This window comes from Tamandua tetradactyla, chromosome 12, assembly GCF_023851605.1.
Source record: "Tamandua tetradactyla isolate mTamTet1 chromosome 12, mTamTet1.pri, whole genome shotgun sequence".
Lineage (NCBI taxonomy): Eukaryota > Metazoa > Chordata > Mammalia > Pilosa > Myrmecophagidae > Tamandua > Tamandua tetradactyla.
Window position 1 is genome coordinate 93,117,662 of NC_135338.1, and position 25,302 is coordinate 93,142,963.

General features: G+C 37.3%; 1 pseudogene; it reads left to right on the plus strand.

Moving 5' to 3' along the window:
* Positions 1–7,371: 7,371 nt before the first annotated feature.
* LOC143651672 (periphilin-1-like) lies at positions 7,372–8,404 on the plus strand (annotated as a pseudogene).
* The last annotated feature ends 16,898 nt before the right edge of the window (positions 8,405–25,302 follow it).

Here is a 25,302-nt window from a genome sequence, read left to right on the forward strand (position 1 = left end):
TCAAAAATGAGGGAGAAATTAAAACATTTTCAGACAAAAAGTCACTGAGAGAATTTGTGACCAAGAGACCAGCTCTGCAAGAAATACTAAAGGGAGCACTAGAGACAGATACAAAAAGACAAAAGAGAGAGGTGTGGAGAAGAGTGTAGACAGAAGGAAAATTAGATATGACATATAAAATACAAAAGGCAAAATTGTAGAGGAAAGTATTACCCAAACAGTAATAACACTAAATGTTAATGGACTGAACTCCCCAATCAAAAGACATAGACTGGCAGAATGGATTAAAAAACAGGATCCTTCTATATGCTGTCTACAGGAAACACATCTTAGACCCAAAGATAAACATAGGTTGAAACTGAAAGATTGGGAAAAGATATTTCATGCAAATAACAACCAGAAAAGAGCAGGAGTAGCTATACTAATATCCAACAAATTAGACTTCAAATGTAAAACAATTAAAAGAGACAAAGAAGGATACCATGTACTAATAAAAGGAACAATTCAACATGAAGACATAGCAATCATAAATATTTATGCACCGAACCAGAATGCTCCAAAATACATGAGGCAAACACTGCAAACACTGAAAAGGGAAATAGACACATCTACCATAATAGTTGGAGATTTCAATTCCCCACTCTCATCATGGACAGAACATCTAGACAGAGGATCAACAAAGAAACAGAGAATTTGAATATTACAATAAATGAGCTAGACTTAACAGACATTTATAGGACATTACACCCCACAACAGCAGGATACACCTTTTTCTCAAGTGCTCATGGATCATTCTCAAACATACCATATGCAGGGTCACAAAGCAAGTCTAAACAAATTTAAAAAGATTGAAATCATACAAAATATTTTCTCAGATCATAAGGGAATGAAGTTGGAAATCAATAATACGCAGAGTGCCAGAAAACTCACAAATATGTGGAGGCTCAATAGCACACTCTTAAACAACCAGTGGGTCAAGGAAGAAATTACAAGAGAAATCAGTAAATATCTCGAGGCAAATGAAAATGAAAACACAACATATCAAAACTTATGGGATGCAGCTAAGGCAGTGTTAAGAGGGAAATTTATTGCCCTAAATGCCTATATCAAAAAAGAAGAAAGGGCAAAAATTCGGGAATTAACTGTCCACTTGGAAGAACTGGAGAAAGAACAGCAAACTAACCCCAAAGCAAGCAAAAGAAAAGAAATAACAAAGATTAGAGCAGAAATAACTGAAATTGAGAACAAGAAAACAATTGAGAAAATCAATAAAACCAGAAGTTGGTTCTATGAGAAAATCAATAAGATTGATGGGCCCTTAGCAAGATTGACAAAAAGAAGAAGAGAGAGGATGCAAATAAATAAGATCAGAAATGGAAGAGGATCATAACCACTGACCCCACAGAAATAAAGGAGGTAACAACAGGATACTAGGAACAACTTTATGCCAATAAATACAACAATGTAGATGAAATGGACAAGTTCCTAGAAAGGCATGAACAACCAACTTTGACTCAAGATGAAATAGATGACCTCAACAAACCAATCACAAGTAGAGAAATTGAATCAGTCATTAAAAAGCTTCCCAAAAAAAAAGTCCAGGACCAGACGTCTTCACATGTGAATTCTACCAAACATTCCAGAGAGAATTAGTACCAATCTTGCTCAAACTCTTCAAAAAAATTGAAGTGGAGGGAAAGCTACCTAATTCATTCTTGAAGCCAACATCACCCTCATACCAAAACCAGGCAAAGATATTACAAAAAAAGAAAATTAAAGACCAATAACTCTAATGAATATAGATGTAAAAATCCTCAACAAAATTCTAGCAAATTGAATCCAGCAACACATTAAAAGAATTATATGTCATGACCAAGTAGGATTCATCCCAGGTATGCAAGGATGGTTCAACATAAGAAAATCAATTAATGTAATACACCATATCAACAAATCAAAGCAGAAAAATCACATGATCATCTCAATTGATACAGAGAAGGCATTTGACAAAATTCAACATCCTTTCCTGTTGAAAACACTTCAAAAGATAGGAATACAAGGGAATTTCCTTAAAATGATAAAGGGAATATATGAAAAACCCACAACTAATATTGTCCTCAATGGGGAAAAACTGAAAACTCTCCCCCTAAGATCAGGAAAAAGACAAGGATGTCCACTATCTCCACTGTTATTCAACATTGTGTTGGAAGTTCTAGCCAGAGCAATTAGACAAGAAAAAGAAATACAAGGCATCAAAATTGGAAAGGAAGAAGTAAAACTATCACTGTTTGCAGATGATATGATACTATATGTCAAAAACCCGGAAAAATCCACAGCAAAACTACTAGAGCTAATAAACTAGTGCAGCAAAGTGGCAGGTTACAAGATCAGCATTCAAAAATCTGTAGTGTTTCTATACACTAGTAATGAACAATCTGAGGGGGAAATCAAGAAAGGAATTCCATTTACAATTGCAACTAAAAGAATAAAATACTTAGGAATAAATTTAACTGAAGAGACAAAAGACCTATACAAAGAAAACTACAAGAAACTGTTAAAAGAAATCACAGAAGACCTAAATAGATGGAAGGGCATACCGTGTTCATGGATTGGAAGACTAAATATAGTTAAGATGTCAATCCTACCTAAATTGATTTACAGATTCAATGCAATACCAATCAAAATCCCAACAACTTATTTTTCGGAAATAGAAAAACCAATAAGCAAATTTATCTGGAAGGGCAGGGTACCCCAAATTGCTAAAAGTATCTTGAGGAAAAAAAACGAAGCTGGAGGTCTCACGCTGCCTGACTTTAAGGCATATTATGAAGCCACAGTGATCAAAACAGCATGGTACTGGCATAGAGATAGATATATTGACCAATGGAGTCGAATACAGTGTTCAGATACAGACCCGCTCATCTATGGATGTTTGATCTTTGATAAGGCAGTCAAGCCAACTCACCTGGGACAGAACAGTCTCTTCAATAAATGGTGCCTAGAGAACTGGATATCCATATGCAAAAGAATGAAAGAGGACCCGTATCTCACACCCTATACAAAAGTTAACTCAAAATGGATCAAAGATCTAAATATTAGGTCTAAGACCATAAAACAGTTAGAGGAAAATGTAGGGAAATATCTTATAAATCTTATAATTGGAGGCAGTTTTATAGACCTTACACCTAAAGCAAGAGCACTGAAGAAAGCAAGAAATAAATGGGAGCTCCTCAAAATTAAACACTTTTGCGCATCAAAGAACTTCATCAAGAAAGTAAAAAGACAGCCTACACAATGGGAGACAATATTTGGATTGACATATCAGATAAAGGTCTAGTATCCAGAATTTATAAAGAGATTGTTGAACTCAACAACAAAAAGACAGCCAATCCAATTACAAAATGGGAAAAAGACGTGAACAGACAACTCTCAGAAGAGGATATACAAATGACCAAAAGGCACATGAAGAGATGTTCAACGTCCCTGGCCATTAGAGAAATGCAAATCAAAACTGCAATGAGATATCATCTCACACCCACCAGAATGGCCATTATCCACAAAACAGACAATGACAAGTGCTGGAGAGGATGTGGAGAAAGAGGCACACTTATTCATTGTTGGTGGGAGTGTCAAATGGTGCAACCACTGTGGAAAGCAGTTTGGAGGTTCCTCAAAAAGCTGAATATAGAATTGCCATATGACCCAGCAATACCACTGCTAGGTATCTACTCAGAGGACTTAAGGGCAAAGACACAAACGGATATTTGCACACCAATGTTTATAGCAGCATTATTTACAATTGCAAGGAGATGGAAACAGCCAAAATGTCCATCAACAGACGAGTGGCTAAACAAACTGTGGTATATACATATGATGGAATATTATGCAGCTTTAAGACAGAATAAACTTATGAAGTATGTAACAACATGGATGGACCTTGAGAACATTATGCTGAGTAAGACTAGCCAAAAACTAAAGGACAAATACTGTATGGTCTCATTGATATGAACTGACATTAGTGAATAAACTTGGAATATTTTGTTCATAACAGAGACCATCAGGAGATAGACATAGGGTAATTGGAGCTGAAGGGATACAGACTGTGCCACAGGACTGGATACAAAAACTCAGAAATGGACAGCACAATACTACCTAACTGTAATATAATTATATTAAAACACTGAATGAAGCCGCATGTGAGAATGATAAAGGGAGGAGGGCTGGGGGCGTAAATGAAATCAGAAAGAAAGATAGATGTTAAAGATTGAGACGGTATAATCTAGGAATACCTAGACTGTATAATAATAGTGAAATGTACAAGGTACAATTTTAAAAATCTTTTTGCATGAGGGAGAACAAAGGAATGTCATTATTGCAGGGTACTGAAAATAGATGGTAATTAATATTTTAAAATGTCACCTTATGTGTGAGACTATAGCAAAAAATGTTTATTTGGTACAAAATTTATATTTTGACTAGTGCATTTCCTAATATAACTTATGTAGATAGTTTGATTGAATGGCATAAGTACTTGGAATCTCAGGTAGGACATGAGATTTTGCTGGTTTGTCCAGAGTGATGCCCCGATGAATCCCAGAGTGATTCAATCAGTGAGTGGAAAAGTATCTGCAAAGCCCCCTTCAGGGAGTGGTGAGAATGGGGAGAAATTCAATTTCCCCAAGTTGAATTCTTGATATTCTCACAAGCAGTGTGGACAACCAAAGCTATAGGCTGAGCCCCCAGTCTCGGGGTTTGTTCACATGAAACTTAACCTCACAAAGGATAGGTCAAGTCTACTTAAAATTTAGGCCTAAGAGTCACCCCCAAGAGAGCCTCTTTAGTTGCTCAGATGTGGCCCCTCTCTCCAGCCAACACAACGAGTAGTCTCACCACCCTCCCCCTATGTGGGGGACATGATTCCCAGGGTTGTGGACCTTCCTGGCAACGTGGGACAGAGATCTTGGAATGAACGGAGACTCAGCATCAAGGGATTGAGAAGAACCGTAGAATGAGCTGAGACTTAGCATCAAGGGATTGAGAAAACCTTCTCGACCAAAAGGGGGAAGAGGGAAATGAGACAAAGTGTCAATGGCTGAGAGATTCCAAACAGAGTCGAGAGGTTACCCTGGAGGTTACTCTTATGCATCAAGTAGATATCATCTTGTTATTCAAGATGTTATGGAGAGGCTGGAGGGAACTGCCTGAAAATGTAGAGAAAATGTGTTCCAGTAGCCATGTTTCTTGAGGATGATTGAATAATGATACAGCTGTCACAATGTGACTGTGTGATTGTGAAAACCTTGTGTCTGATGCTCCTTTTATCTACCTTGTCAACAAAGGAGTAGAACATATGGAATAAAAATAAATAACAGGGGGAACAAATGCTAAAATAAATTTAGCTTAAATGCTAGTGATCAATGACAGCGAGGGGTAAGGGGTATGGTATGTGTAACTTTTTTTTCTCTGTTATCATTTTATTTCTTTTTCTGTTATCTTTTTATTTCTTTTTCTAAATCGATGCAAATGTTCTAAGAAATGATGAATATGCAACTAAGTGATGATATTGTGAATTACTGATTATGTATGTTGTTTTATTTTGTTTCTTTATTTTTTAAATTAATAAATTTTATTTATATATATATTTTATATATATATATATATATATTATATATATATATATATATATATCCCTTTGGTCTCACACAGAAGTTGAAGTTTTAAAATACGACGGTATTATCCTTTACTCTGTATTCTGATTTACCTTTGTCCTGTCCAGATCAGCTTCATTTGTATCTCTACTTGAAGTCAGATCCCCTTTTCAACTTTTTACACAGTTCCTGTATGGAGCACTGCTGACTTTCACAGCTTCAGAACTCTAACTCTGAGTTTCAGGTGCCACCTGAATACCTGAAGTTTCTGGGAATGACCAGGTTATAAACAAACAACTCAGTACCTCAGAATTTAGAAATAACTGTTTCAACGCATGAATATATGTAACTGCTGTAAGAATTTATAATCTAGGACCCTTTACAATAGGCCCCAACCTGACTACCCATGTTTTCAACTTCAGTTCACCAAGTTTTTATATTATAGTTAGTCCATATGAGTGAGGCATGATAATATTTGTCTTTTTGTTTCTGACATTTCATTCAACATACAGTCCTTAAGGTTCATTTACCTAGTTGCGTGCCTCACGACTTCATTCTTTCTTGCGGTCAGTCAGTAGTCCGTTGTATATAGACACCACAGTTCCCCCTTCCATTTCTCAGTTGCTGTACCCTTAGGCCACCTCCATCCATTGTGGATTACGAACACTGCCACCATAGACACCAGTGTGCAAATGTCCATTCCTATCTCCACACTCAGCTCCTCCAGGTATATACTAAGCAACGGGGTTGCAGGATCATATGGCAGCCCCACCCCAGCCTCCTGTGGAGCTACCACACTGCCCTCCAGGGGCCTGCACTTCTCATTTCCCTACCAACAATGAATAGGAACATCTCTTTCTCCACATTTTCTCTAGCATTTACTTCTCTCTGTTCATTTCTAAACAGTTTTATTCACACATCATACAATACAACCTAAGTGTATAAACATGTCTTGGCCCAGTTTTTGGTATAGAGAAGCACTCAGTCAAAATTAACTGAATAAATGAATAAGTAAATAAATAAATCACGAGAAACAATTGCCACCATCCAAGGAATCATAAGGCTCTTTGGGAGATGGTCTTTTCTTAGGAGCGCAGAACTATCTATGTATGTCAGCCATTATTCCCTTTCATTAAGAAGTTGTCAACCACATATGTGCTTGAGTTGTTTTGTGTGCAGAGAGGCTGCCAGGCATACAGATTGTCACCAAATCAATCTTCACATCTGCAGCAAAAGAGTCACGGAAACTCACAAAGACTTCTAAAATTTTTCATATTGTCTCCTTCTGTCATCTCACATGGTTAAAATGCAAAGGCTTTAATGAAAGGGACTACTCATAGAGTTTTGGGCAAGGTTAAGGGAAGCAAGTATGGGAAGACACTCAGATACTAGCAATGGTGAGATGCTGTAACCAGAGGAAAGTCAGAAGAAAGTTTGCAAAGTTGAGCAAAGCAATTAGCAAATGTGTAAGCAAATTTAAGCAAACTTTGACTAAGCATTAAAATTGAAATAATTATATTTAGAGGTTAAAGAGGTGGAAATAAAACTCCAGACAACAACAACAAATAGAGAGGCAATTACATTTTCAGTGTCTCCTGGCGGCCCAGAGTCAGCAGGAAATGGCAACCAGATCAAGGATGGTCTATAAATAGTCTTATTTCTGCAATCTGCTAGTGTGGCACTTCGCAAAATCTCTGTACAACAATGAGTGACTTGCAGAGTTGAAATGTGTTCTGAGGGACAATATGACTAAGAAAGATTGCCAAGAGAAAGACTACGTCCTTGAAGTCACCCAGTGAAGGCTAGAGTAGTTAATATCGTGCCAAAGAAACCACCACTGCTAGACAGATGGGTAAAGGAAGCTACAATAGATATTATAGCCATGTCGATTACCGAGAATATGCAGAGGGCCATAGTTTTTCTCGTGATTGAAGAAGTGGTCCATCCCACAGAAGAGATGAATCTGGCTATAGATGGCCAAAAGATGATTATTCGGCAGGTCGACAATGTGAATACAGGTACAAGAGAGATGGCTTTAGAAGAAAAAGTTTCTACTTTTCTCATTATCTAAGAGACCAGTCTCCTCATAAAAGGGACAATCCTTTTTTCAGAGACTCGCCTGTATGCCAGAAGGATTCTCTATGTAGCAGATCTTGCTCCAGCGTCAGAAGTAGAAGCAACTTTCCAGAAAGAAGCAAAAAAAGTACTCTTTCCATCAATCTCAACATAGAAGAAAAGAGAAACCTGCTCAGTCTTTGAAAATATCAAGAGACATTTCACCCTCAAGTTCTTCAGCAGTGACTTCATCAAAGGTGTTAGACAAGCCAGGGAAGCTAACTGAAAAGGAACTTGCTCAGACTGTAAGCAAGTGAGCTGCTGAAAATCTAGAGCAGATGATAGCAACTTACCTGACATTTCCGAATATGAAACAGGATCCACAGCACCACTAGAAAAACCTGAGTTCTTCTGGCTGATCAATAAATGCAGCAGATGATATAGCGATTATTTGAAGACAATCCGCTAACCAGTCGCTCTAAAGCAAAAGCACAAAAATCAGAGATTGAAACAGTTTATCAACAAGACTGAAGCTTTTGGAAAGGTTATGAAAATGCTGATTGAAAAAGATCTTCATTAGTAAAGTCCATCAAGTTTTCCTTGAGGCAAAACTTACACGAAATAGGTAAGAAGTTGTTGAAAAATTCAAGCATTTCATTGCAGAGTATGATACCTCTAGTCAAGATTTTGGAGAGCCTTTTTAGAAGATTTCTTTCTCAGGCAGAAGAATGTTTCTAGATTTTTTTTTTCCTGGATTGTAAAAACCCTTAATATGTGGAATTTTTGTGATGAAGAGAAATGCTTTATGAGAGTCGACCACATTTCCAATATCAAATAAACATTAAAAACAGTTTGAGATATTTTGATTAGAACTTGTTTGTTCACGTGTGGTCTCCTAATCCATACTCCCCTCCCCTCCCTCTCCTCCAACTGAAATGACGTATCGCTTAATTTTTCAAAAGCAGTCCTGGAAACAGCTTTCTGTACTTACACATGTTCTGTAGCCTTCCACAGTACTCGATTATTTGGTCACACTAGTGTAATTTACACATTAGAGAGCATCCCATTTAAACATGATAGTCATTTTGCATTTCACAGTGAATGACACCATGTGAAAGTGGTTGAATTCCGAGTTGTGCTTTTATTGAATTGTTGTTTCTTCATCTTACACCTTGTAAGTTTTGTTGTTTTTTCATCTTATGCCTTGTAACTTTTAACATGTTCATGTATGCCATCTAAATAAGCTGAAAAGGGCAACGATGGTGCAGTGGCAGAGTTCTCACCTGCCATGCTGGAGACGTGGGTTCAATTCCTGGTGCCTGCCCATGCAAAATAAATAAATAAATAGATAAATAAATAAACAAACTTTGGTAAAAAATAAATAACCAACAGAAGATAGGGGAGAATAATCCAGAGTTAAACGCTCTGATATCCTAATGTGACATAGCTTAGTTTCCTGGAATCTGGAACTTTTATATAGGCTTTCTTTTTTTTGGTCTTTTATGACATTGACATTTTTTAAGATAGCTCCACCCATTTATTAATAGTATGTTCCTCCTTTTGGGTCTGTGTTAAGTTTCTTCACGATTAGATGAAGATTATACATTCTCACCCAGCATATTATATGGGTAATATTTTGTCCTTCTCAGACTATCACTTCTGGAGGTACCTGATTTTTTTTTTCTGCATGGGCAGGCACTGGGAATCGAACCCAGGTCTCCAGCGTGGCAAGCAAGAACTCTGCCTGCTGAGCCACCATTGCCCACCCTGGAGGCACCTGATATTTTTCTGGTTTTAAAAGAGTATTTTCTCTTAATGATTTTACTAAAATGTATACAGTATAGATTTCTTTTAATTTATCTTAGTTGTGACTTGCTATGATTCCCCAATCCAAGGATTCTTATTGAACCACTGTTTTGATTAAGCTAGACCCAAAAGAGTGTTAGGTAGAAATTAATTTTATTCTTTCTCGCAGTCCCTTTAAATATTCTCTGCAGTTCCTTCCCCACTCCTGTATGAAATCTCAGATAGCAACCTAATATTACATAATTTCAGACAGGTCTGACATACTATAGAAACTACAGAATGATTCTATTTTAAATCTTCCTTCCCACAGCCCAGAAAGCAGGCTTCTTTGCCCAGTATTGGTGGAAATACAGCTTAGCCCCAGAATGCAGCTACTTCTTGTCACTCTGCTCCCAGTCAAGAGCAATTCCAGACATGACCTCTTGATCTTAGACTTTTCAGGCATGAGTTAAATATCAGCCTCTAAGTCCCTCCAATTTCAGGACACATACGTCAAGCTTGTCAGGTAGTACCAACAAAGTTACTTTATCTTGGCTTGAGAGAAAAAGGAACTACCCTCCTTCCTCTCCCCAATGTGTGGTGGTAAGAAGAGAGCATATCAGTAACTCTCTCCTAAGAAATCCCTCTAAGCCTCTTCACCTTTAACCTCCTATGTAAGTCAAAAATAGGATCCTGACTCTATTGTCAGAACCATTTTTGCAATAGGTCAGTCATATCTTGCATCTGTGGCCCAGAAGCTAACTGGGTCATATTTGTCACCTATTGAACTTGTTTTGATCTTTTTGTCTCAACAGCAACTAGGAAAAATCTCATTTTTAATCCAATTAAACATGACTTTCATCTTTTCTGGAAAATTCTGAGCCATTATCTCTTGGAATATTACTTTTCCTAATTTCTTTCTCTTCTCATTTTGAAACTTCAGTCGGACATGTGTTGATCCATCTCATTGTATGATCTTTCTATTCCCATATGTTGACCTCTTTTTCATTTTTTTCCATCTCATAATCTTTCTCTAAGGCATTTAGTCTTGTATTTCACTAATTATTTCTTCAGCTTGGTTCAGTCTATTTAACCCAGCCAGAGAAAGCTGTTTTTTACAATGACAAGTTTTAATTGTCAGAGGTTTAATTTGCTTATTTGCCAAATTTGCCTCTTCTTTTTTCATAGTATTCTGTACTTTCATTACGGTTTTGATCTTTTCTAAAATCTGCTCAATTGTTTAAACATTCTTATTTTCTCATCTCTTTCTTGTTATTCTATAATTTGAAGTCTTTAGGGTGCTAATCTTTCCTTATGTTCTACCTTCTGATGACCCCACATGAAGGATGGTTTCTTCGTGTCATTTGTGATTGTTTTTATCATGAGCGAATGCCTAGTAGGGGAAGGGTTCTTGTGGAAATATCATGAACCCTGAGTTATGAAAGAATGCCCTGGAGAGTAGTTTTGCCTCTGCTTCTGTTGCATACTTTAGAGATTTCACTGGTCTGTGGCCACTCTGTCTACAGCACTGGTAGAGAACATTTGGACTCAGTACACACATGGCATAGGAATGGAGTTTCATTTCTCAGAGAAGACTTTTCTCTACCCAGAACATCAGGCACAGACAAACTCTTTGTTGCCTTCTTGGGATAGTAAGAGGAATTTTTCTAGGAACCACCACCCCCTCCTTTTTTTGAGAAATCAGCTCTTCCCTATAGTTTGGCTATACGAGAAGCCCATTTTCAGTTCTGTGTCTCACATGCTTCCTGTCTGTCAAGGCAGCTCAAATCCTAGTCCTGGGGGCTGGGGCCCATAACAAAGCCTGATTCAGCCTAGTCCACAGGGCATTGGCTGACACACCTACTTGTCTACCTGAAAACTCTCCCTTCATTTCTGTCATCTGGCACTTTTTACTTTTTTTTGAGAGATCATTCTGGAGGTTATTCCTACGCATTATATGGATATCCCTTGTAGCTATTCTAATACACCAAAAACTAAAAAGGGATATCCATATAATGCGTAGGAATAACCTCCAGAATGATCTCTCAACTCTATTTGAAATCTCTCAACCACTGAAACTTTATTTTGTTTCATTTTTCTTCCCCCTTTTTATCAAAAAGGCATTCTCAATCTCACAATACCAAGGCCAGGCCCATCCCCAAGAGTCATGTCCAACATTGCCAGGGAGATTTACACCCCTGGGAATCATGTCTTTCATAGAGGGGAGGGCAGTGAGTTCACCTGCAGAGTTGGCTTAGAGAGAGAGAGAAGCCACATCTGAACATCTGGGGTTGACTCTTAGGCATAATTAAGCTTAACTTCTCCTTTGCAAGAATAAGTTCTTAAGGGCAAGTCCCAAGGTTGAGGGCTTGATCTACTACGTTGGTAGTTCCCAATACTTGCAAGAATATCGGGAATTCCCCAGGTAGGGAAGTTTAATATCTCCACATTTTCCCCCAGTCCCTCAAGGGGACTTTGCAAATACTTTTTTATATCCTGCCCAAATTACTCTGGGATGCATTAAAGCATCACACTAATCTGTGCAAACCAACAAGACCTCACTCCCTGTTCAAGTTTCCATGTAACTATGGTGTTCAAATAAACTGACTATACAAGTTAAATTAAATAGTGTGCTAAAGAAAAATGTAAATTTTGCACCAAATAAACATCTCTTCCTTTGGTTTCACACAGAAGTTGAAGTTTAAAACACAATCAATATAATCCTTTCCTTTCAGTCTGATTTACCTTAGTCCTAACCAGATCAGTTTCATTCATATCTCCAATTGAAGCGTCATCTCTTTTTTCAGGTTTTTAACAGTTACTGTAATGGATAATGCTGACTTTCATAACTGCAGAACTCTAGCTCTGAGTCTCGGGTGTCACGCAGATAACCAAGTGCCAGGGAATGACCAGATTATGCATATGCAGAAAGAGCTCAGCATCTCAGAATTTAGAAATAACTGTTACAACTCAGGAACCGATGTGACTGCTATAAGGCTTACAATCTAGGAAAGTTTACAATGAGTCTTCCCCTGATAACCTGTGCTCTCGAATTAAATTCTCGACTTTGCACATTGTAGTGAGTCCATATTAGTGAGGTGTTATAATATCTGTCTTTTCATTTCTGGTTTATTTCACTCAATATGCTGTCCTCAAGGTTCCTTCACCTACTTGCATGCCTTCACAACTTCATTTCTTCTTGCAGCTGCTCAATATTCCATTGTATGTATACACCACGCAATGTACCCTTAAGGCCACCTCCATCCATTGCAAGTCATGAACACTGCCGCAAAATACATCAGTGTGCAAATGTCCATTCGTGTCCCTGCTTTCAATTCTTCCAAATGATTACCTATAACAGGGTAGCTGAATCATATGGCAACCCCATTCTTAGCCTCCTGTGGAACCACCATACTACCCTCCAGAGGGGCTGCACCATCTACTTCCTCACCAACAGTGAGTAAGTACATCTATCTCTCTCCACATTTTATCCAGCAGTTGTATCTTTCTGTTTATTTTTTAAACAGTTTTATTCACACACCACGCAATCCATTCTAAATAAATAATCAATATTTTCTGGTATAATCACATAGTTATGCATTCATCACCATAATCTATATGAGGACATTTCCATTTCTTCTGCAAAGAAAGAAGAGGAAAAAAAGAATAAAAATAAATTATTTATTTATTTCAAATAAATGCTGAGTGAAATAAGCCAGACACAAAGGGAAAAACATTGTATGATCTCATTCTGTTGAAACGATTAGAATAAGCAAACTCAGAGTCAGAATCTAGAGATGGGTTGCCAGGGGATGGGGTGGGGATAGGAAATGGAAAATTAAGCCTTTAAATATACCAGGGTCCTGTTTGGGGTGATGGAAATGTTTTGATAATGGATAGCCTTGATGGTAGCACATTTTGAATGCAATTAACAGCATTGAATTATATATCTGAATATGATTAAAAGGGAAGTGTTAGGTTGTATATAGGACAACAGAATAAAAATTATTTTTAAAAATCCACGGGACTACAGTATGCTAACAGTAAACCCTAAGTTAAATCATGGACTTTAACGGTACTATTATAAAAATGTGCTCTCATCAATTGTGACAAATGTTCCACCCCAATGCAAAGTGCTGGTGGTGAGGTGGTGTATAGGAATCCTATATTTTATGCATGATTGTTCTGTAAACCCACAAGAGCAAAAAATAATAATAATAAATAAATAAAATTTAAAAAGGAGAAACAACAGCAATACCACCAAGAATCTCATACCCCTCTTTTATATTCCCCTGTAGCTCGTCTTTTAACTTTTGTTATGATGTCTTTTCATAAATATAAGATCTTAATTAATGAAGTTAAATTTATCAACGTATTCCTAACTAATCTATTCCTTTATGGTTAGTTGATATTTTTACATCTTTGACCAGTGAATAGAGAAGTATTTTCAAGGTCCTCTTGGGAGAATGGGGAGAAAGGGGGAAAATTCAACTTCCCCATTTGGAGAACTCCTGATATTTCACAAGCAGTGGGGACAACCAAATCAATAGGACAAGCCCTCAATCTTGGGGTTTGTTCATATGAAATTTATCCCCAAAGAGGATAGGCTAAGCTTACTTAAAATTGGGCCTAAAAATCACCCCTGAGAACCTCTTTTGTTGCTCAGATATGGCCTCTCTCTCTCTCTCTCAGCCAACATGACAAGCAAACTCAGTGCCCTCCCCATCTCTACGTGGGACATGACTCCCAGGCATGTAAGCCTCCCTTGCAACGTGGGACAGAAATCCTAGAATGAGCTGGGACTCAGCATCCAGGGATTGAGAAAACCTTCTCGACCAAAAGGGGGAAGAGAGAAATGAGACAAAATAAAGTGTCAATGTCCGAGAGATTCCAAAAAGAGTTGAGAGGTTATCCTGGAGGTTGTTCTTACACATTAAATAGATATCACCTTTTTAGTTAAGGTATAATGGAGAGGCTGGAGGGAAGTGCCTAAAAGTGTAGAGCTGTGTTCCAGTAGCCATGTTTCTTGAAGATGATTGTATAATGATATAGCTTTCACAATGTGACTATATGATTGTGGAAATCTTGTTTCTAATGTTCCTTCTATCTATGGTATGGACAGATGAGTAAAAAAAGTATGGGTAGGGGTACACAGGTAGTTTAGTGGTTAGAATGCCTGCCTTCCATGCAGGAGACTCGGGTTCAATTCCCCAACCATGCACCCCAAAAAAAGGGGGGGGGGGTAAAAAAATAAACAAATAATAGGAGACAAAGGTTAAAGTTAATTGAGTAGATTGAAATACTAGTGTCAGTGAAAGCGAGTGGTAAGGGGTATGGCATGTAGGAGTTTTTTCTTTTTTCTTTCTTTTTCTGGAGAGGTACAAATGTTCAAAAAAATGTTCATGGTGATGAATACACAACTATGTGATAATACTGTGAGCCATTGATCCTAACCATGTCAAGAATGTTCATATGTCAAGAAGGCTGGTATGTTGGTGCATTGTTTATAATAAAAAGATTTTTAAAATAAATACATAAATAAATAAATCTTCACTTATATCCTTATACAATCTTTTAAAAGTTTATATATAAACTACATAGATTAATGTATACATTTATATGTAGTTTATAGATCAATTTTTATATAAACAGTTTATACATATCAACTTTATATATATCCATTCATAGTAGAAGATGATAGGTACACATTAACTTACTCCACCATTTTTCCAGAGCTCTACAACAGAGAATGCAAATAAAGCAAAGAAGAAAGAGCAATAAACCTTCAAGGTACTTGAATTTTAGCCCTATGACACTGCGGACAGCATCTGTATGACCCTTATGACCCTTTTTTTTTTTTTTGCATGCCACCAGGAATCAAACCTGGGTCTCTGGCGTGGCAGGGTGAGGTCTCTGGCATGGCAAGGTGAGGTCTCTGGCGTGGCAGGGTGAGGTCTCTGGCATGGCAGGGTGAGAACTCTGCCACTGAGCCACCATTGCTCGCCCTGCATGACCTTTTGAAAGTTATTTAATCCTTAGTGTTCAGTTTGGCTCTTCTCTTCACCCATTTAGTAAGCCCATTACGTGTCTTAAACCAATTTAATATTAATTACAGTTTCCCAGGTGTTTTGTTAGTTGAGAGCTCAAATTCACATACTACTTGAAGAGAAAAAGAAAATTAAAGTAATTTTGCATTTGGATGTATTTCCAAGGGTAAGGGTTGGGAAAATCTGTGCTCAACATTATTCAGTTGTAAGGAACATTTTTAAAAGCCTAAAATCAAAGAAGAAAATCACTTAATTTCTGGGAATTTCAGTTTTCTCATCAAGAGGTGACCATAAAATGTATTCTCCAAATCATGACACTTTGACAATGAAAAGGAGAGCTAGTCATTATTATTTTGGAACAACCAGTACAAACTAGGCTTATCCCAAGCATCCTAGGTTATAGTTGCCCTACCCATTTGAAAACGGGAGAACTGTAGGAGATGATCTCAAAGATCTCTTCCAGACACACATTCTATTACCCCAGGAGAAGAAAATTAGGGAAGAATTATATTTCTTTAAACCCATTTCCTCCTCTGATAAATGCTATAGTGAAAATGCTAACATTTTAGATAAACTTCCAGGTTAAGGAATTTGGAACTAGAACAGGCAAAAGTTGCCCTTTCCTTTCTCCCCAAAAGCATGCAATTACACTCACTACTCCAGCCACGTAGCTTCCCATCACCATTTGTGAGAGGGGCAATCCAGAGTGTGTTGGAGTGGTATTGGACTCTTAGGTCTACACTCAGTAAGTTCACTGGGAATCTAAGCTCCTCCAAACTCCAGCTCGTCCAGCTGTGGGGCAGCAGCCCAGATACCTTTGGTAGCCTTTTTAAAGTTTCCTCATAAATTCCTGTGAAAAAATGTTAAGTGAAGAAAACAGAAAAGGCACCAACAGAGAAAAGCAGGCTGAGAGAACAGAATGAGAAGCCTGGAAACAGACCTACCCATATATAAATGGTAACTTGGAATTCAGAGTGGCAGATTTCAAACCTCTGGGGAAAGAGAATTTAATTTAGAAAATAGTACTAGAACAACAGGTTCCATGGAGAAAATGAAAAATTAGACACTACCTCCCATAAAACAAACTGCCAATGTGAAAAACAAAATTTCTAGCACTTTTGGAAGAAAATATGAGAATGTAATTTTATGATATTACTGTAGGAAAGTAATTCATAAGTTACACAAAAACACAAACCATATTGGGAAAGATTGTTAAATTTTGCTATATTAAAATTATAACCTCTGTATATAAAAAAGAGACTATAGTCAAAAATAAAAGACCAGGTGTAGATAGACAGAAGATTTGTACAGTGTATATAATCAACAAAGGTTAATCATCTAGGAAAAGAGACCCTACAAACTAAGGAAAAGATCAACAACCTAATTTAAAATGGGCAAAGGATATGATCATGCGATTCACATAAACAGAAACACAAACAGCCAATTAACATATTTAAAAGATGTTCAGGGGAAATGGTAATTAAAGCAACAATAAAATATAATTTTATACCCATAATTTGGCAACAATTAAGAGTAATAATTCCAAGTGTTGATAAAGAGGTCAAGAATAAAAAAAACTTGGGCAGGCCACAGTGGCTCAGCAGGCAGAGTTCTCACCTGCTATGCCGGAGACTCGGGATCGATTCCCAGCACATGCACTTCCCAAAAACAAGCAAAGAAGCAAACAACAACAAAGAAAACAAAAACAAATAAAAGAATCAACAAAACAGTGCTGCAATAACAGGATACTCAAATGGAAAAATAATAAAATGTGACCCCACCATATAGCATAGAAAAAGAAAAACCTGATTTTTGACTAAAAAAAGAAAATTGCCAGAAAAGAGAACATACTGACATTGATATACACTATTTTTTTTCCCTCATGGACAGGCACCAGGAATCAAACCCGGGTCTCGGGAATGGCAGGTAAGAACTCTGCCACCGAGCCACTGTCACACCACTCCATTTGTGTACACTTTTAAGACCAAAAAAATACCATATATTATTTACAGACACATTCCTATGCACTAAAAAATATTAAAATATGATGGAAAGGATACATACTAACTTCAGGACATCTGGTTACTTCTAGGAAGAGACAGAAAATGGGGTGGGGAGGATTAACTTTGTGTTTCATAATCCATTCTTTCTCTCTTTTCCTTCTGGGATTCCATTTACACATGTTTTAGATAGTTTGAATTTGTTTCATAACTCTTGGGAGTGCTGGGATTTGTTTGGTCTTCCACCTTTCCTCCCTTCCTTCCTTCTTGCTTTTTCCTATTTGTATTTTGGCTTGGGTCCTTTCTATTGATCTTTCAGGTTCATTTATTCTTTCCTCAGCAGTGTAGACTCTGCTGAAGTGCTCATTAACAGCATACTTCACCTCTGGTGCCTTGTTTTTTTATTTGTAACAGTTCCATTTTACTCTTTCTTATAATTTCCATCTCTACTGAAGTCTCCCATCTGTTCCTGAACGTTTCCACCTTTTCTCCCAGAACCTTTAACATAAACATGATTATTTTAAATTCCCTTCTAATTCCAATGTCTTAGTCATCTCTAACTTTGGTTTTGTTGATTCCTTTGCCTTTTAACCTGGTGTTAAAAAAGTTGGCTTTTTGTTTTTGTTTTTAATTATTTGTGTACCTCATAATTTTTTATTGCATGCTAGATAGTGTCTACAGAACAGTGGAGACTGAAGTAAACAGTATGTTATGTCTTGAAATGGGTTCGCATCTTCTCTTAGTAAGTCATGACCATGGGAATTTGCATCAAACTAGTCAGGAGCTGCATGGAGTTTGGATTCTGTTGTTGCCACAGCTGACTTCAATGAACCTGTGACTCCAAATTCTTCCAGCATTACTTGATGCTTTGTGGGGAGCCTGATTATTGAATGGTCTTTTGCAATGTTTCTGCTCCACCTTCAGCTTTTGGACTTCCCTAGATGCCTGCACCACACAGAAAGTCTCTCTCCATGCTCTTACTCCTACCCCAAGGGTAGGTTGCTATTGCTTGTTATTCAGTGCTTGCTAGCCTGATGTGGAACATTAGAAGGGGGAATTGCCTACCGGGAAAGATGGGGGAATCCTCTGTGGCCTTCACAGGCTCTGTGTCCCCTGGGTCTCGGAGGTGAGACTTTACTAATGACCCTGTCTTCCTCCCTGTGGCAGCCGAACTCAGCCGAACTCTTTAGATCTTGGGTATCTTGCTATTGCTCCCTCACTAGGAGGAACCTCTAATGTTACCAGTGTTACTTCCTGTGCTTACAACAGTCTCCTGAAACTCGAAAGAGATAAAAAGGTTTCTTCTTTTATCTTGCTCCCAGTGCAATGCATCTTCACCTGTGTTGCAGTGGGCAATGCAGTCTGGAGCCCCTCAGCCAGCAGCTTCAGGTTTTGTTCCATAGGGGAAAGGCTTCGTGCCTTTGCTGCAGTGGCACCCAACCCCTTCCTCCTACACCACCTAAAGAAGCTCTCTCTCGTCTCCCTCCTTGCCCTAATCATTATGGTGAGCAGCCAACAGAGGTCCCTGTGGAAGAGACTGCCAGGGAATGCAAACTCCCCTGTCTTGGACTCCCAAGATTTCTATCGGGTCACAGGAGCCCACAGTCATCGTCAGCAATCCATTAACTATTTTAGTTGAATCCATCATACTCGCTAGTATTGTGCCCAGTGTTTCTTTCTTCCATGGTGTGCACAGAGAAGTTAGTGCTTATATCCCATGTCTTCTTGGAGAGTCCTGTCTTTCCTTGGATTTCAAGCTACTTTGTTACCCTTCAATCTCACTCTTCAATCTCAATTCCAAGATGAGTTCAAGAAAAGTTATGCTTTTGTAATTTATCTGATTTTTTCTTATTGTTAAATGGTAGTGACACTTTTCCAGCTTTCTAGAAGTGGAATCAGTTCTTACTTTTAAAAGAGTTCCAAATTAGCAAAATGGTATCATAAGCTAAATATGATTCCAAAAGTGGTTCTATAATGTAACAAAGGTTTTTTAGCTGGACACACTGCCATCTTAGATTAAAGACTTATCCTACCTCTATGGAAATTAGATGTGGCCATGTAACTAAATTCAAGCAAATGAGATGTACATGAAAATGTTATACAGGGCAGGCACAGTGGCTCAGCAGGCAAGAATGCTTGCCTGCCATGCCAGAGGACCCGGGTTTGATTTCCAGTGGCTGCCCATACAAAAAAATAAATAAATGTTAAACAAAACTTCCTGGAAGTCTACTTAAATAGAAATTGGAATTCTTAAGATAGAGGTGGATGTGATTGCTGGAATTCCAACAGCCATCTTATGAGCACAAACACATTTTAGGAATAGCAGAGCAGAGAGATGGGAAAACAAGTGCCAACCAAGAAAAAGGGAGAACATCAACCAGTTGCATCCCCCTACCCCATGTGTTGATACCTCTTTTCAACATGAAGAAATTAGAATGATCATTGCCCAAATATTCCTGAAGACTGAGAGAATGAGCAAATGAGAGGGAGGAGTTGTAACAAAGAAGTTAGGATTTAACAAAGGATTATGATTACTGAATCATTATATGGAAAATTCTTTTTAGTTTCTAGTGTATTAAAGCAGCCAGAAGGAACAGCTGAAATTGCAGATCTTAATCCATACCATACATTGAAATTTGCTCCATAACTACTTATTATCAGTACTTTGAAATTTATCACTTTTCTATACATATATGTTATATTTCATAGTAAAAAAAAAAAAAAAGCTTTTTTTAAAAAATGAGGGTGAGATTATAACATTACCAGATAAATGGATTAATGGAGTTCGTTACCACAAGCTCTGCCCTACAAGCCAGGCTAAAGGAAGTTCTTAGACTGAAAGAATAAGATTCTAGACAATAGCTTGAAGCGGTATAAAGAAATGAGACCTGGTACAAGTAACCACATGGTTCATTATAAACTCATGTATCTTTAGGTATCTAATGCTACTTTTTACTTCTCACAGGTTCTAAAAAAAAAATGCATAAAAAGTCATGATAAATCTATTGTTTTGGACATACAGTATATAAAGATATTATTTGTAACAACTGCAACAAAATGGTGAAGCTATGGAGGATAATAGGAGCAGTATTTGTGTATGCTATCAAAATTAAGTTGGAAAAACATAAAATTGTGGAATTGTAACCCATGTCAAACTCTGAAATCTGTTCTACAACTAATTGTGTTGCTGTGCTTTGAAGTTTATAGCTTTGTTGTATATATGTTATTTTTTCAAAAAAAAAAGAAGGAAAAATATCAATTTTTGATGATAAAAAAGTATTTAAGCCCTCTAGTCTCCTATACTCTGGAGTAGCTAGAAGGGAAAATATGAGATCACATGGTAGCCCATGACAGTCTCTGGGATCTGTCCTGTAACTACTTGTTGAAGAATGCTTTGAAAACTATTGGTTTTTTATTTATTTACTTTGTATATTACTATACAATAAAAAAGTTAAAAAAAAAAGTTGATATCAAATTAGATGTGGTCGTTATAGATTTGGGATGTTAAATTTAAGTCCCATGGAAACCACAAAGAAAATATTTGAAAAATATATATATGGAAGGAAATGAGAAGGGATTCTGAATGATAAACTACAAAGAAACCAAATAAATATAAAATCAGCGATTAACAGAAGAATTGAGAGATAAGAAATGTATAATTTATAAATACAAGTAGTAAAATGACAGAAGGAAGTCCTGCATTATCAGTAGGGACTTTAAATGTAAATGGATTAAAACTCTCCAGTCAATAGGCAGATATTGGTAGAATGGATAAGAAAGCATGCCCAACTACGTGCTGTTTGCAAGATACTCACCTTAACTTCAAAGATATGAAATTACACTGGTGGGAAGCCCTGGGCAGACAAGTACCATGTGCTGGGCAGGAGATGAAAAGCACAGAGTCTAGATGCTTCATAGGAGAGTCTGTCAACCTGCTGGGTCTCACCCTCAGGGAAAACTGATGCTGGCTACTCTTTCCTCCTAAGATGTAGGCCTGTATGATTGGGGGAAATCTTACTGGAGTCTATAATATCTGAGGAGATCCTCCTCAAAAAAAAGCTCCAGAGTTTGTTTCCTGGTGCCTGCCCATGCAAGAAAAAAAAAAATGCCCCGTATAGTCAGGGCAAGAAACAGAAAAGCAAGAACTGAAAAATTCTGATCAGTTAAACAGAAGCTATGCTGGAGGTCTAGAAGAAGTTGATCTGAATGTCAAAGAACAAATAGAGAGCAAAGCCATCCAGCAAGAAAATCCTAGGTAAAAGAGTGAAACCCTCCAGAATAAACTAATTAAGGAAATCAAATGCTTAGACACCAGCAAAAAACAAGACATACTAGGAAAACCAAAGATATGGCCCAGTCAGAGAACAAACCAACACTTCAAATGAGATACAGGAGGTAAAACAGCTAATTAAGAATGTTCAAACAGGCATGGAAAATCTGATAAAAATCAAATGAATGAGTTGAGGGAGGATATAAAGAAGACACTGGAGAAACAAAAAGAAGAACTCAAAGTTTGAAAAAACAAATCACAGAACTTATGGGAATGAAAGACAATAGAAGAGATGAAGAAGCAATGGAAACCTCCAACAATAGATTTGAAGAGTCAGAAGAAAGGATTAGTAAGCTAGAGGACTGATCATCTGGAATCCAACACACAAAAGGAAATACAGAGAAAAGAATGGAAAAATATGTACAGGTTCCCAGGGAATTGAATGACAACATGAAGCACACAAATATGTTGTGAGTTCCCCAGGAGGAAATAAGAAGGGAGAAGGAGGAGAAAGACTAATGGAGGAAATAATCACTTAAACGTTCCCATCTCTTATGAAAGATATAACATTACAGATCTAAAACATGCAGCATACACCAAACAGAATAAATCCAAATAGACATACTCGAAGATACTTACTAATAAGATTGTCAGATGACAGAGAGAAAGAGAGAGTTTTGAAAGCAGCAAGAGAAAAGCAGACACATATAAGGGAATCCCAATAAGATTATGTGTGGATTTCTCAGCAGAAACCATGGAAGCAAGAAGGCAGTGGTATGATACATTTAAGATTCTCATAGAGAAAAAGTGCCAACCAAGAACTCTATATCCAGTAAAATTGTCCTTCAAAAATGAGGGGGAGTGCAACAGTGGCTCAGTGGCAGAATTCTTTCCTGCCATGCCAGAGACCCAGGTTCGAGTCCCAGTTCCTGCCCATGCAAAAAAAAAAAAAAAAAAAACAAACTTCCTTTCCAGAGGTGGGTCACAGTGGCTCAGTGACAGAGTGCTCACCTGCCATGCTGGAGACCTGGGTACAATTTCCAATGCCTGCCCATGCCAAAAAAAACAAGGAGGGGAGGAATTAAAATATTTTCAGACAAATAATCACTAAGAGAATTTGTAAATAAGAGACTGGCTGTGCTAGAAATAGTAAAGGGAGCACTAAAAATAGGTAGGAAAAGTCAGGAGAGGGAAGTGTGGAGAAGAGTGTAGAACTGAAGACTATCAGTAAAGGTAAAAAGAGAAAAAAATTAAATATGACGTATAAAAGACAAAATGGTAGAAGAAAGTACTGCCTTTAAAGTAATAATATTACATATTAAAGAATTAAACTCCTCAATAAAAAGACATAGACTGGCAGAATGGATTCTGTCTACCAGAGACTCGTTTTAAACCCAAGGACAAAAACAGGTTGAAAGTGAAAGATTGGGAAAAGATATTTCATGAAAACAACAATCAGAAAAGAGCAGGAGAAGCAGTACTAATATCCAACAAATTAGACTTCAAATGTAAAACAATTAAAAGAGACAAAGAAGAGCACTATGTATTTAAAAAAGGAACAATTCAACAAAAAGACATAACAACCTAAATATTTATGCACCAACCCAGAGTGCCCCAAAGCACATGAGGCAAAAAGAAAGAAAATAAAAAAAACAAAGTACATGAGGCAAACACCAACAACACTGAAGAGGGAAATAGACATTTCCATATCATAGTAGTTGGAGACTTCAATTCCCTGCTCTCATCAATGGATAGAACACCTAGACAGAGGATCAATAAAGAAACAGATAATTTGAATAATGCATTAAATGACTAGACTTAACAGACATTTACAGAACATTACACCCCATAACAAAAGGATACACATTTTTCTCAAGTGCTCATGGATAATTCTCAAGGCTGGGCCAAATGCTGGGTCACAAAGCAAATCTCAATAAATTAAAAAAAATTAAAATCATACACAATACTTTTTCAGATCATAATGCAATGAAGTGAGTAGGCAATAGTGGTTCAGTGTCAGAGTTTTCACCTGCTGTGCTGGAGACCCAGGTTCAATTCCTGGTGCCTGCCCATGCAAAAAATAATAATAATAATGCAATGAAGTTGAAAATCAATAACAGGTAGAGGACCAGAAAATTCACAAATATATGGAAGCTAAACAACATATACTTAAACAACCAGTGGGTCAAGGAAGAAATTACAAGAGAAATCAATAAATATATTGAGGCAAATTACAATGAAAACACAACATGTCAAAATTTATGGAATGCAGCAAAGGCATTGTTAAGAAGGAAATTTATTGCCTTAAATGCTATATTAAAAAGAACAAAGAGGTAAAATCAAGGAATTAAGTGTTCAGTTGGAAGAACTAGAGAAAGAACAGGAAACTAACCCCAAAGCAAACAAAAGGAAAGAAACGACGATTAGAGGAGAAATCACCGAAATTGAGAACAAGAAAATCAACAAAATCAGAAGTTGGTTCTTTGAGAAAATCAATAAAATTGATGGACTCTAAGCTTGGCTGATAAAAAAAAAGAGAGAGAGAAAGGATGCAAATAAATAAAATCAGAAATGGAAGAGGAGACATAACCACTGACCTCACAGAAATAAAGGAGGTAATGAGCGGATATTATAATCAATATATGCTAATAAACTAGACAACATAGATGAAATGGACAACTTCCTAGAAAGGCATTGTTCTAGTTTGCTAGCTTCCAGAATGTGATATACCAGAAACTGAATGGCTTTTTAAAAAGGGGAATTTATTAAGTTGCAAGTTTACAGTTCTAAGCCCACTAAAATGTCCTAATTAAAGCAAGGCTATAAAAATGTCCAATCTAAGGCATCCAGGGAAAGATATCTTGGTTCAAGAAAGCCGATGAAGTTCAGGGTTTCTCTCTTAACTGGAAAGGCACATGGTGAACATAGTGACATCTGCCAGTCTTCTCTCCAGGCTTCTTGTTTCATGAAGCTTCCCCAGGAACATTTTCCAAAGGTCTCTAGCTACATGGGCTCTTATGGTTCTCATAGCTCTAAAAAGGGACTCTCTCTAAAATGTTTCCTCTTTTAAAGGATTCCAGTAAACTAACCAAGACCCACCTGGAATGGGTGGAGTCACATCTCCCTCTAATGAAATGTTAATACCCACAATTAGCTGAGTCATATCTCCATGGAGATAACCTAATCAAGTTCCCAACCTATAGTACTGAATAGGGATTAAAAGATCCACAAGATGGATCAGGATTAAAGCATGGCTTTTCAAGGGCACATAATCCTTTCAAACCAGCATTAAAAGGCATCAAAATTGGAAGGGAATAAGTATAAAATTCCCTATTTGCAGAAGAAATGATCCTATGTATACATAATCCTGAAAAATCCACTACAAAGCCACTAGAGCTAGTAGTGAATTCAGAAAAACAGCAGGGAACAAGTTCAACACACAAATATTAATAGTGTTTCTTTACCCAAGTAATGAACAATCTGAAGAGGAAATTCAAGGG